The sequence below is a fragment of the Tauraco erythrolophus genome, chromosome 1, assembly GCF_009769465.1.
Source record: "Tauraco erythrolophus isolate bTauEry1 chromosome 1, bTauEry1.pri, whole genome shotgun sequence".
NCBI lineage: Eukaryota > Metazoa > Chordata > Aves > Musophagiformes > Musophagidae > Tauraco > Tauraco erythrolophus.
In genome coordinates, this window is record NC_141465.1 from 79,283,530 (window position 1) to 79,297,238 (window position 13,709).

Here is a 13,709-nt window from a genome sequence, read left to right on the forward strand (position 1 = left end):
TGCATACCAGCAATAATATCCTGCATCTGATGACTTGAGTGGCTTTCCTTCATATTAATAATCTTTTAAGCATAAATTTTTGAAGTAGACTCTACAGACCTGAATAACACCGGGATTCCCCTTCAGTAGGCCATGAACAAACCTACAAGGAAACAGATTTACTCTGCAAATCAAGTCAAATTGGAAATAAATGCTAAAATAGACGAATATATAAAATACTAAATAAAATTAGCATGCAAAAGGAGCAATAGGGTATAATATGAGAAAGACAACAAAATGATTATGCAGTTGTGGGGATGAACCATATCCATACTAGTTAGTGGTTATACATCTGTGCTTTTATCCGTATTGCCAGAGAACTAGACGGAGTTTATAGTTATGCAGGGATTTAGAAAACATTTAGGGTAACATTGTTTTGCATGTTAATTACTACTTTGGCCCAGTGTGGTTTAAGTTTAACCAGGAAAAACAAGAACAATGGATATTGACGACATTAGATCTTTTTCAGAGTCAAATAATGGTCTTTGAAACTAGATGTTTTAGGGCACAAATAACTAATGTTTCTCATTTAAGATTGGTACATGGACATGTGATAAAGATAGCTATGAAGTAAGCTTATTTCTTTAGAGATCAAAATGTGAAAGCGAATGTTTACATTGTTTTTCTTTCCTGAGTGTTCATTCAGTTATATGTGGCCCTTTTTTTTCAATAGAAGAAGATGCTCTTCCAAAATCCTCTTATGACCTTAAGGAAAAGAAGCCACATTTGCAAAAAAAAAAAAAAAAAATAAAAAAAGGAAAGAGAAAGATAGTGCTGGTGATCCTTAGCTGATATATTAGTACATGCCTGTGTAAGTATAGATGCATGTTCATACATACTAATGTAAGTTATTGCACAATTTTCCTTTTCTCATTTCTGCCAAAAGTGGTACTTGGCTAGAGCTTCAGCACTCAGAATTCTGATTCCCATTAGCAGAGAGTCTCCACTAGGACCAAGGAAACCATTACTGGTCTTGGCTCTTCTCTCCTGGAGGTTATTGTCTTTTCAGCAGTGATATGGATGTTTTTCCTTGCCACAGCAATTTAGACCCTAATGTGTTTCTGCAAATTGCTAAACTGTAAGCTGTGGCAACTCAGGAACAGACACAATAACTTCTCGGTGGACAACAACATCTTTTAGAGGCACATAACAAAAAAACTGCTCCACCATCAGAGCTCACAGACAGTGAGGTTTACTCACAGACAGTCTGAAATTCTACTGTTTTCTCTCTGGATTGTGTCAGTATTTCATCTGGGATCTGGGAACAATTGCATTTAACATGGGTAAACCCCTTATAGAACAGGAATGAAATTTCTCAGGACTTCCATAACAGATTTCTAACTGTTGGACTAATGTCATGTTCTCCTTTTTATTTTTTTTTGTCTTTTTTTTTGTTTTGGATTTGATTTTATTGAGTGATACTCAATGATTTTGGCTTCAAGCTTCTGTATTAAATTAACAGGAAACTGAAGAGAAAATCTCAGTAGACACAAGCAAATTTTATCTGCATTTCGTTGGTGAGCCACAGAATTTGACATGTTTTTTTTTCTTCCACTATCTAAGTTTGAAACAGGAATGATCATTGCTCAAATTAGCAAGTATGTTCATGGGTTTATAAACTCTCAAATAATATGATCGGATATTTCCAGTAATTTTCTAGAACCATGGAAGTCGATGGCTTTTGTGTGATTTATAGCTTTGTCACAAATACCTTGTAGAACTTTGTTACTGGAGGAGCCTTATTTCTGCACCCAGATTTTCTCAAAATTTGAAAAGATTTTGTAGATTTAAATGAAAATTTGCTCAATACAGTATGTTTATTTCCCAAACCTTTCTTATCAACCTCTTAACTTTAAAATTTGGGGTGAAAAAAGAATAAAATAATCTGGAATTCTTTCGCTCTTTATTGTTAGGGTTGTTAGCCTTTGTACCTCCTGCTGTCGTGCACATAGCGTCTGAAAAACTTCATTCTTAATGCAGTAAATCCCTGGAATTAGATGTGTTTTATCTCTGTATGTGTGGCATCCATCATTGCTGGAAGGAGAAAAAGATGTGGAATGGTGGAATTCAAGATTCTTAGGGCAGCAAGGAGGGTGGGTGCACAGCAGGCTCACTACCCTGGATTTCAGGAGAGCAGACTTTCGTCTCTTCAGGGATCTCCTCGCTAGAGTACAATGGGATGAAGCCCTGAAGGGAAGAGAGGCACAAGAAATCTGGTTAATATTTAAGGATCACCTCCTCCAAGCTCAGGAGCGGTGCATTCCAACAAAGAGAAAGTCTGGTAGGAACACCAGGAGGCCTGCATGGATGAACAAGGAGCTCCTGGACCAGCTTGGGCACAAAAGGAAGGCCTATAGAGGGTGGAAGCAAGGACAGGTGGCCTGGGATTGTCCGAGCAACCAGAGCTCAGGTTAGGAAAGCTAAAGCCCTGATAGAGTTAAATCTGGCCAGGGACATCAAGGGCAACAAGAAAAACTTCTACAGATATGTCAGTAATAAAAAGAGATCTAGGGAAAACGTAGGCCCTCTCCGGAAGGAAACAGGGGACCTGGCTACCCGGGATATGGAGAAGGCTGAGGTTCTCAATGATTTCTTTGCCTGAATCTTCACTGGCAAGAGCTCCAGCTGCACAGCCCAAGCCACAGAAGGCAAAGGCAGGGACTGGGAGAATGTAGAACCGCCCACTGTAGGAGAAGATCAGGTTCGAGACCATCTTAAGAACCTGAAGGTGGACAAATCCATGGGACCAGATGAGGTGCATCCGCGGGTCCTGAGGGAACTGGCGGATGAAGTTGCTAAGCCACTATCCATCAAATTTCTGAAGTCTTGGCAGTCTGGTGAAGTTCCCAATGACTGGAAAAGGGGAAACATAGCCCCCATTTTTAAAAAGGGGAAAAAAGAAGACCCAGGGAATTACAGGCCAGTCAGTCTCACCTCTGTGTCTGGCAAGATCATGGAGCAGATCCTCCTGGCGACTATGCTAAGGCACATAGAAAATAAGGAGGTGGTTGGTGACAGCCAACATGGCTTCACTAAGGGAAAATCCTGCCTGACTAATCTGGTGGCCTTCTATGATGAGGTTACAGCATTGATGGATAGGGGAAGAGCAACTGACATCATCTACCTGGACTTATCCAAAGCATTTGATAGTCCCACACGGCATCCTTGTCTTTAAACTAGAAAGACATGTTTTGATGGATGGACCACTCGGTGGATAAGGAATTGGCTAGATGGTCGCACTCAGAGAGTTGTGGTCAACAATTCAATGTCCAAGTGGAGGCCTGTGATGAGTGGTGTTCCTCAGGGGTCGATACTGGGACCAGTGCTATTTAACATCTTTGTTGATGACAGTGGGATCGAGTGCACCCTCAGCAAGTTTGCAGATGACACCAAGTCGTGTGTTGTTGTGGACACGCTGGAGGGAAGGGATGCCATCCAGAGGGACCTTGACAGGCTGGAGAGATGGGCCTGTGAGAACCTAATGAAGTTCAACAAGGCCAAGTGCAAGGTCCTACACGTGGGTCGGGGCAATCCCAAGCACAAGTACAGGCTGGGTGGAGAATGGATTGAGAGCAGCCCTGAGGAAAAGGACTTGGGAGTGCTGGTGGATGAGAAGCTCAACATGAGCCAGCAATGTGCACTGACAGCCCAGAAAGCAAATCGTATCCTGGGCTGCATCAAAAGGAGCGTGGCCAGCAGGTCGAGGGAAGTGATTCTGCCCCTCTACTCTGCATGCATGAGATCCCACCTGGAATACTGCGTTCAGCTCTGGAGTCCCCAACACAAGAAGGACATGGAGCTGCTGGAGCGGGTCCAGAGGAGGGCCACAAAGATGATCCAAAGGCTGGAACACCTCTGCTATGAAGACGGGCTGAGAGAGTTGGGGCTGTTCAGCCTGGAGAAGAGAAGGCTCCGGAGTGATCTCATAGCAGCCTTCCAGTACTTAAAGGGGGCCTACAGGAAAGCTGGAGAGGGACTTTTTACAAGGGCATGTAGTGATAGGACAAAGGGCAATAGATTTAAACTGAAAGAGGGGAGATTTAGATTAGATATAAGGAAGAAATTCTTCACTCTGAGGGTGGTGAGGCACTGGAACAGGTTGCCCAGAGAAGTTGTAGATGCCCCATCCCTGGAAGTGTTGAAGGCCAGGTTGGATGAGGCTTTGGGCAACCTGGTGTAGTGGAGGATTTCCCTGCCCATGGCAGGGGGATTGGAACTAGACGATCTTTGAGGTCTCTTCCAACTCTAACCATTCAATGATTCTATGATTCTATGTCTAAGAAAAACACATCAGAAAACATTTGTGTAAGTACTGAACTGTGATTTGTATACCAAAAGCTGTCACATATGAGATTTCTTGAGCAAAAAATGTGAAGATGGTCATCAAAATGGAAACTAGCTGAGGAGGATGCTTAAGAAACTGGGGTGAGGATAAAATTTAGTACTAAAATAGGAGAAAGTTATGTTAGCACTCATGCTGTCTATAGCAATATTAATCCTGGCAGAAACAGATTCCAAGCAAAAAGGTCCAGATTCAATTTATAGTATTCTTCATTAAACTCATAGGCAAGTGTGGCTGAAAACCCATCCAGGAGAATGGAAAACTCATGTGCACTGTCTGTGTGTTTGCTGAAGAAAATTTGCCTGCTAGAGAGCAATAAGTTACACAAAAGAGTTTTCTTAAGTAGGACTGTAACGAGGTTGGAAAAGAAAATCTATCAGATTGGCAAATCTCAGAATCTTTGAAAAACAAAGTTACTGTTCTTCAAAGTATGCTTGCATGCATGGTGGCTAAGGAAGGCAACCACTATTCTCTCAATCCATTTCTGCCTTATTCACAGTTTATTGAACAGCCTAGTGCTCCAAATATTCCTCTTAAGAAAGTCCATCCACGAAGCAAAGGGATCCAATTGCTAAGAGGTGGTTTACAGGGCTCTCCTACCATTCTCAGCTTCTACAGTGCCTGTCTTCCCACTGAGAGGAGTTCTTATAGGTGGTAACAGCCTGAATGGTTCATACCCTCTTTTGCTAGTGTGATCAGTGTTAATCGTTCATTAGATGTGAGATATTGTCAGTAAGTAAATTCTGTAGCAGTCTTTCCACCTAAGTCAGTTCTCCTCTGGCCCAGGACACTCCAAAGTCACATTTGGATAGCCAGGCCTGTGCTGCCTTCATCTCTGCTTCATCACAGCAGCTTCTCTACTTCTCTCCTTCCAATGCTGCTCAGCCCTCTCAATACTGTGCACACACCGTTCTTCTTTTAGAAAAAATTAACTGATATACAGGCTTTACTCATAAAAAATAGTGTCTCTCCCTGGCTTTTCCCTCAAAATCAAAAAGAAATAAACACTCCCACAACTCTTTTTACTCAGCTTCAAGGCTACAGGTTACATAGTCTTAGTAAAGAGGCCCTTCATGTCATGCCCATTGTGTGCTCCTGGAGAAGACTAGGTGATAGATCCACTCAGTGCTCAAACATCAGACGGTATAGAAGACCAGTCCTGCTAGGGTAAGTATCTAAATTCCGTGTGCAGCTAATGAAGAGAGGTAACACTTTAGAAGGTGTTTTTCTTCTAGAACCCCAAGCTGGAAGGAATTAGCTGGATTGAATCCCATGCTGAAAGTGAAATTTATCTCTTGTAACTTCACATGTTAAATATCAGATATCCTTGAACTAATGTCTTCATTGCCAGAAGAGACCTATGTGACCCTAGATACCTTTCTCAGGATGAGAGGAATCACTCTTTCAAGGTGCTGCAACGATCCGGAGGGCTCAGTTCAGGTGGCCACACAGAGGCTGTTTATACCTTCTGAGACGACCTAAGACATCTGTCAGGACCTGGCAAAAATTTCACAGGACACGGCTGAGAAGGCCACTGCCTCCCTGCAGCACCAGAAAGGGGCAGGTGTCTCAGACTGTCCTGACGTACATGCGTAGCCTTGTAACATGGCACTGCCATGGCTAGTAACCAGCCATTAGCTTTGTACTGAGTTTTCAATTCTGCCAGACTTGCCCTATGTGAATTTTTCTTGACCTGCCTGCAGCTTTGTTTTGCTTGGTTTAGCTGTGACAGTAGGTTTTTTCTAATTGACCAGGTGGCTATGGCAAATTTCATTTAATTTCATCGACCTTTGCATGAGACAACCGTAGTTTTATACAGATAGCAGTAACAAGCAGTTATTCTACGTAGAATGAACTAGAAACTGCCAACTGAATATGAGCCAGCAGTGTGCCCAGGTGACCAAGAAGGCCAGTAGCATCCTGACTTGTATCAGAAATAGTGTGACCAGCAGGACAAGGGAAGTGATGGTCCCCCTGTACTTGGCACTGGTGAGTCCACACCTCAAATACTGTGTTCAGTTTTGAGCCTCTCACTATAAGAAAGACATTGAAGTGCTGGAGCGTATCCAAAGAAGGGCAACAGAGCTGGTGAAGGGTCTGGAGCACAAGTCTTAGGAGGAGCAGATGAGAGAGCTGGGGTTGTTCAGTCTGGAGAAAAGGAGGCTGAGGGGAGACCTTATCACTCTCTACAGCTACTTGGCAGGAGGTTGTGACGAGGTGGATGTCAGTCTCTTCTCCCAGGTAACAAGTGATAGGATAAGATGAAAAGGCCACAAGTTGTGCCAGGGGAGGTTTAGATTGGCTAGTAGGAAAATGTTCTTCACCGAAATGGTTGTCAAGCATTGGAATAGGCTGCCCAGGGAAGTGGTTGAGTCACCATCCCTAGAGGTATTTAAAAGAATTTTAGACGCGGCACTTAAGAAAATGATTTAGTGGTGGACTTGACAGTGTTAGGTTGATGGTTGGACTTGATCTTTCCAAACTAAATGATTCTATGATTCTATAATTCTAAGTAGTTTATGTATTACAATTTATTTTTGTTATTACTCTCATTGAGACGTTTCTGTGTAGAAATATTCTAACCAGGTAACTATGCTTTCTTTCCTCTTCTGTAATAATTAGAAATAGACTAATAATGATTCTTGAATTAGATTGTTAAGATTTTAATTATACTAACAGTAAATTCTTGGCTTTTTATATGTGGTGCATTTCCCCTTTGTCCATAAACAAAACTTCATGTGTAAAACTAGGCACCTGTATTTCACCAACTGGACTGGTTCAGAGTGAAGAAAAGGGGCAGTCTGTGAGAGTTTAAGATCTAGATGCATGAGTTTATACTACTTTTCCCCTCTGCCTAAAGAATCAGATTGGTCTGAAGCAATTTCGCTTAATGTTGTTTATTTTAAATAGTGGGTTTGCAGCATTAAATCTAATTGAAATCTACCCTCTTCCAGTTTCGAGCCATTGCCCTCTGTCCTATCAATACATGTCCTTGCAAAAAGTCCCTCTCCAGCTTTCTTGCAGGATCCCTTTAGGTACTGGAAGCTGCTATAAGAACACCTCAGAACCTTCTCTTCTCCAGACTGAAAAACCCCAACTCTCTCAGCCTGTCTTGTAGGAGAAGTGCTTCTGCTTTAGGATCATCTTCGTGGCCCTCCTCTAGACTCACTCTGATAGCTCCATGTCCTTCTCATTTTGGGAACCCCACAACTGAATGCAGTATTCCAGGTGGGGTCTCATAAGAGCAGAGTAGAGGGGCAGAATCACTTCCCTCGACCTGCTGGCCACACTTCTTTGGATGCAGCCCAGGATACGGTTGGCTTTCTGGGCTGCAAATGCTCATTGCAGGCTCATGTTAAGCTTCTCATCCACCAGCACCCCCAAGTCCTTTTCTTCAGGGCTGCTCTCAATCCATTCTCTGCCCAGCCTGTATTTGTGTTTGGGATTTCCCTGACTCATATGCAGGACCTTGCACTTGGCCTTGTTGAACTTCATTAGGTTCTCACAGGCCCACCTCTCCAGCCTGTCAAGGCCCCACTGGATGGCATCCCTCTCCAGTGTGTCCACAACACCACACAGCTTGGTGTCATCTGCAAACTTGCTGAGGGTGCACTCGATCCCACTGTCTGTGTTGCCATCAAATATGTTAAACACCACTGGCCCCAGTACAAGCCCTGAGGAGCACCATTCATCACTGGTCTCCAGTTGGACATCGAGCTGTTTACCACAACTCTTTGAGTGTGACCATCCAGCCAATTCCTTATCCACCGAGTGGTCCATACATCAAATCCATGTCTCCCCAATTTAGACACACGGATGTCATCCTTGGTATTACTGATTTTCTAAAATGTTACAGAGAAACATGATTTTCAGGGCAGAAGATTGAAATAAAAGAAATTAAAACAGTATTTCTAAATACTCCCTTAAGCATGTATTAGTGTGCAGGTCTACTTACTTATTTGAGCATAAGTAGTTTCCTCTTACCCTTGCAGTTTTGATTACTAAAACACTGAAAATTTTAACAAGTTACATATTTCATAGGAAAATACATGATTTTTTCCTTTAGAGTAATATAGGTAAGAGTTCACAATATAAACTTCTACTTGCTAAATTAAATTTTTATTTGTCACGGTATACATAGAGCAGAGAAATACAAATTACTATTAACTGTGATGTTGTGATGCCTTTCTAAAAACAATCTTATTGTGTTAAATGTATCCATTCAGTTTTGCATGTAGACAATACAAAGCCAAGTTATGTTTGCAGTTATATCCATGGAATTCAGTAGAATCACAAATGTTTAAAAGAACAATTTGTCTCATGCACTAATTACCAGTCCCACCAAGGCTCTGAAATTACAAATACAGCATTTTTTATAACTTACTAAACACATTCATGACAAGCAACATTTATTCTTCAGGATCATGTTGCTTTTTACCTTTTTGAAGGCCTGGTATCCCATATTTTGTTTTACTTGATAAACCTCTGATCTTTTTAAAAACAAGAAGGTGAAAGACAAGGATTTCACAAACAGCTCTGTCTGTCAAAAAACAGGAATGTGAACAGACATGAAAAATGTTTTTAACACCCAGCTCAAAGGTGTTAGCTATATATAAAAATAAATAACAAGTAAACAGGAAAACATTTTCTCCTACTATACAATACCAATCCGTTATAGACACAGCTATAGGGGACAAAGAAAAGGAAATGACTCAGGATTAAGTATACTGATGTATGTATTGGGTAGTATGTTATAGTCTTTCATGTGTGGCACGTGTATGAATAAAATCAGGCTTTGCTATGATTTTTTAAATGGCCATATCCTGCTTTAGATAGTGAAGTACAAATTCATTCCTGCACAAAGTGCAATCTTGAAACCAATTTTTTGCTTTATATGTTTATGTTATTAAAATGTTTTCTTGTACCTAACATTGTGTTGGCTTGCTATAAATATGTGACTAAACTGCCAGGAGTACTATGGCTACCCCATTCATTGTACCAGTGCCATTGTCTGTGGAGATGCAAGGTGAACTGGATGAAGGAGATCCTTTGGGTCAGAAATACCCGAACCGCTTTCACTGCATGGTCCTATAAACTCTTGTACCAGCACAAATGAGAGAGACGATGACATTGAGAGAAGCAGGAAAATCAGGAACTGCCACTGAGAAAAACCTCCAAGTGACTTAAATTCAAGGGACTAATAATTGATTTAGACTGCCTGACAAACCTGGAGAGACATAGTTGTGACACCTAAATTAGGCACGCACAGCAGGTGATCTTAGCACAGCCCGCTGCGCTGTAAGGGATGATGAGATGTGTCAACCGAGTCCTCCCAACCACCGAACCTCAACATGTTATTCCTCTTCAATGTGAGCTGGTAAAAGAGCTTCATGAGGTACCAGGTATATTGTCTCTAGCATTTCACATCTATGAGTTCCAAAATAAAATAAAAGATAAAGTTTCCAATTGCCAGGGATGAAAATTTCATCTGGCAAAATCTGTCTAGCCAGATTTTTTGTTTGTGCATCACCAGGAAGAAAGAGTAAGGAGTTAGAACTTTATTAATAATCTGCTGAGATTTGCAAGAGTAAAGTCTGAGTTTTACTAGAGATACATTAGCTTTTTAGTCTAATGTAGTTAGAAACAACTTTTTTTCCTATTATACTCAGTTGTGACTCAGAGCACACAGAAAAAGACATAATTTGCTGAATAAGATTCATGTTTACACAATTATTTCAGAGTAGAACTGAACTTAAAAAAAACTGAAGCAGAGATTGCTTCAAACTTTCGTTTTAATTCATGCTCCTGAAAAGACTCTATGGAAATATTAAGGTTAATCTGAAATCTTTGATAGGTTAATCTAAACTCTGTTAAAATCTGAACAAGAATATTAGTTTAGTAAACATATAAAAATACAGGTACATAGAAATAAGGGATGTATATGTGTATCTACCTATCTATAGAAAGAGAGAAAGACAAAGATAACCTGATCCTGGCTATAGTTATAGTGCATCTTTCATTATTCATGAAAGGAGCAATGATACTTACTTCCAAAGGAAATAAATGCTTTTGGTTGTCTTTCACCAGTTACACTCAGGAAGGTTGTCACCTTAAAATATTTATTTAAAGTCCTAGGACATTACTTATGAGAAAAACTACTTCAGTACCTTTTTCCTAGGAGGTACAAGGTACATTTAAACATACAGGTACATCTAGAGAGAATAAAAAATGGACATTCAAGAAGAATAGCTCAATCTTGCTAAATAAAAATATCATGGATTTTTGAAATGTTATATTTTTATAATTGCTCTTTTTCTAAAATGTTATTTTACAAGTAACTGCACTGTCCTCTAATAAATTATTAATTATACAAATGCCTCTCACCTTTTGCTTGCTGCTTTTTTTAATTGTACAGAGAACAGCTACACAATCTGAAGAGTGATATCCATTGCAATTTTAGTAGAAACAGCCTTTGAATGAGTGTTTGTGAGAAAAAGGGTACTTGTTGAGTAAAGCATTCGTACCTTAAACCATATCAGCCATAATATATAAAAAGCTTATTTAAAAGAAACCAAACCAAAACAAAAAGTTAATTCAACGAAGGATTTGTGAGACATGGAGACATTTTATACTGTTAAAAATGTCTGAGTAAAACCAAATGAAAGTACTCAGAGAAACCTAGACTCAGGTGCCATTTCTCAGGTTGTCTGGAGAGCTCAGCAACAGCCCTGTGCTGCCTGTACGACCGGCTGTTGGGAAAAGCCTCTGCTTCCCAAGGTCGTTGACCCAGAGTGGCTCATATTCATACTACGTACAGTCCACCATTTTATGTGGATACAGACGTTTTCACACTGTATTGACATGATCTCCAGTTTAGCCTTTTTTTTTTTTCTTTTTCTCCTCCTGGCTTCTCTAACATTCTCTGCATTTGTTTGCTCAGTGTTATTCCTAATTTCATTAACACATACAACATTTAAGGTTGTTTTTTTTTCCCAGTTGCCAAACTTGTATCTACCTTTCAACATTCTGCCATGTTCCCAAGTTTCTTACTAGGGTACCTCCTTCACAAAATAACCTTGAGACATACTACGAAACAGCCTTGGCTTCCTTTAAGGCAAGTTTCCTCTCCTTGCTCAGAGACATTTTAATATTGTTTTTGTACTTCTTTAAGAAACAAGAATATTTCTTTATGGCATGTGAGATATGACGAAAGAATCATGAGGCAGCCTGGCAGAGTACAAGTCTAGGCAATGACATGGAGTATGTGGTGGTGCCTAGAGATGGTTGAGACAGGAGGGTGAATGAGGTCTTGTGGCTGAGGGGCAAGTGAGGGAACTCCAAACCTGCCACTATTGTATTCATATTGCCTGTGGGAGTGATCCCAAAACCTAGATTGTTCATATGTATCTGGGAGAAAAAGATCTAATTTTCCATTCCAGAAGGAATCTTAGAAATTATTTTGTATAGGTGCAGTGTAGAAAATAAAGGGAACAGGTCACGAAAAAAATTGAGGAGTAACATAGACTAATACCATATGTATGAAGAGGGCTTAGGACCTAATTACTATCATTATTTGAAAATGGGGCTTGTGTTTCCAAGGTGCTATAGAATCTACTGTTATCTCCTTGACTACCTGGTGTCATCAGTAAGGTCTTGAACTACAAGCAAAAGTGAGAAACTAAAGCAAAGTGCTTTAGGATATAAATCAAATTCTAAGTAATGAGTATTGGTAGATTTTTTTTCTCCATTTCTGAATCTCCTATTCAAAGCTTTATTCTGTTTTTCTTGAAGTGACTGGTACTGGTTATTGTTCGAAAACACATTGCTGGACTAGACGGATTACTGGTTTCAGCTGATATGAAAAAAAGAAAAGAGTGGCATCAGGTTTTCTTTCCCTGGATCACCGATGTAGTAATTTCAGTGTATGTTGAGAGAACAAGACAAGTGAATTTGAGGGACTGTTTTACAAAACCTGTAAAATAAAAAAGAGGTCAAGTAAAATGTACACACTAGCACACATGCCTACTAATGATGTTTATCTGGGCATGGAACTGCTCTTAGGAATGTTCACTTGCTTTTTTAAACTTTATATGTTTACCTCTTGTTATACTGTATGTACTAATGACTAATGGATGCATTTGGGACTTAAAATATTTACATCTGTTTCTTTATATTAGTCTCATAAAAAATTAACTTTTTTACAGTCTAGGAAGAGTTCTAGGTACAGTATGAGCGCATACAACACCGTACCTTTTTTTTCTCTTGTAAAAGACTGTGAAGGAGAAATAACTACAAAATATTTTTGAATACTTTTTGGTTAAAATGGCATGGGAATTAGTCATGGCAGAACAATCAAATCTTATAACAGTAATATATAATGTACCATTAGTACAGTGCAACACTTTAGCTTACCTCATCATATAACGCATAAGAACTTTAGCTGGGATTCTTATTGTGATTCAGGTTTGCATTCATGTGTCACCACTTCAACCAGGTATCTAAGCTCTCGGTATTACTGATGGAGACCTGGCATATGATTCACAGGCCCACATATGCATGTCTAGACCTATTTGAGGTACACAAGGAGATCCCACTTACCTACCAACTGCCACTCCGGATGGCTCCCATTTAAAGTAGCCTCAGGGATTTCCCATATATTCTGCATCATTTTCCTGGTTTCAGCTGGGATAGAGTTAATTTTCCTCCTAGTATTGTGCCGTGTTTTGGATTTAGAATGAGAATAGTGTTGATAACGTACTGATGCCCTTCTCATTGCTAAGCAGTGCTTACACTAAGTCAAGGACTTTTCAGCTTCTCATACTGCCCTGCCAGTGAGAAGGCCAGGGGCACACAAGAAATCCAAACTGACCAAAGGGGTATTCTATACCATATGATGTCCTGGTCAGTATATAAACTAAGGGGAAAGTTAGCCAGGGGGGCCGCTGCTCAGGAACTGGCTGAGCATCTGTCGACAGGTGGTGAGCAATTGCGTTGTGCATCACTTGTTTTGTATATTCTTTTAACATCGTTACTATTTTCCCTTCCTTTTCTGTCCTATTAAACCGTCTTTGTCTTAACCCACAAACTTTTTTTTTTTTTTTTTTCTGATTGTCTCCCCCATCCCACTGGGGGAGTGAGGAGAGTGAGCGAAGGGCTGTGTGGTATTTAGCTGCCTGCTAGGATAAACCACAGCAGTCATATATGCCAGTTCCATGAGGATGTCTTGGATACCCTAAGAAATCTTAAGTGGCACCAGACACTTTTGGGCAACTGAGCTGCCTTCTTAGGTGTCTGTCTTCATATGAGTTGAGTAGCTTACTGGGCTTTG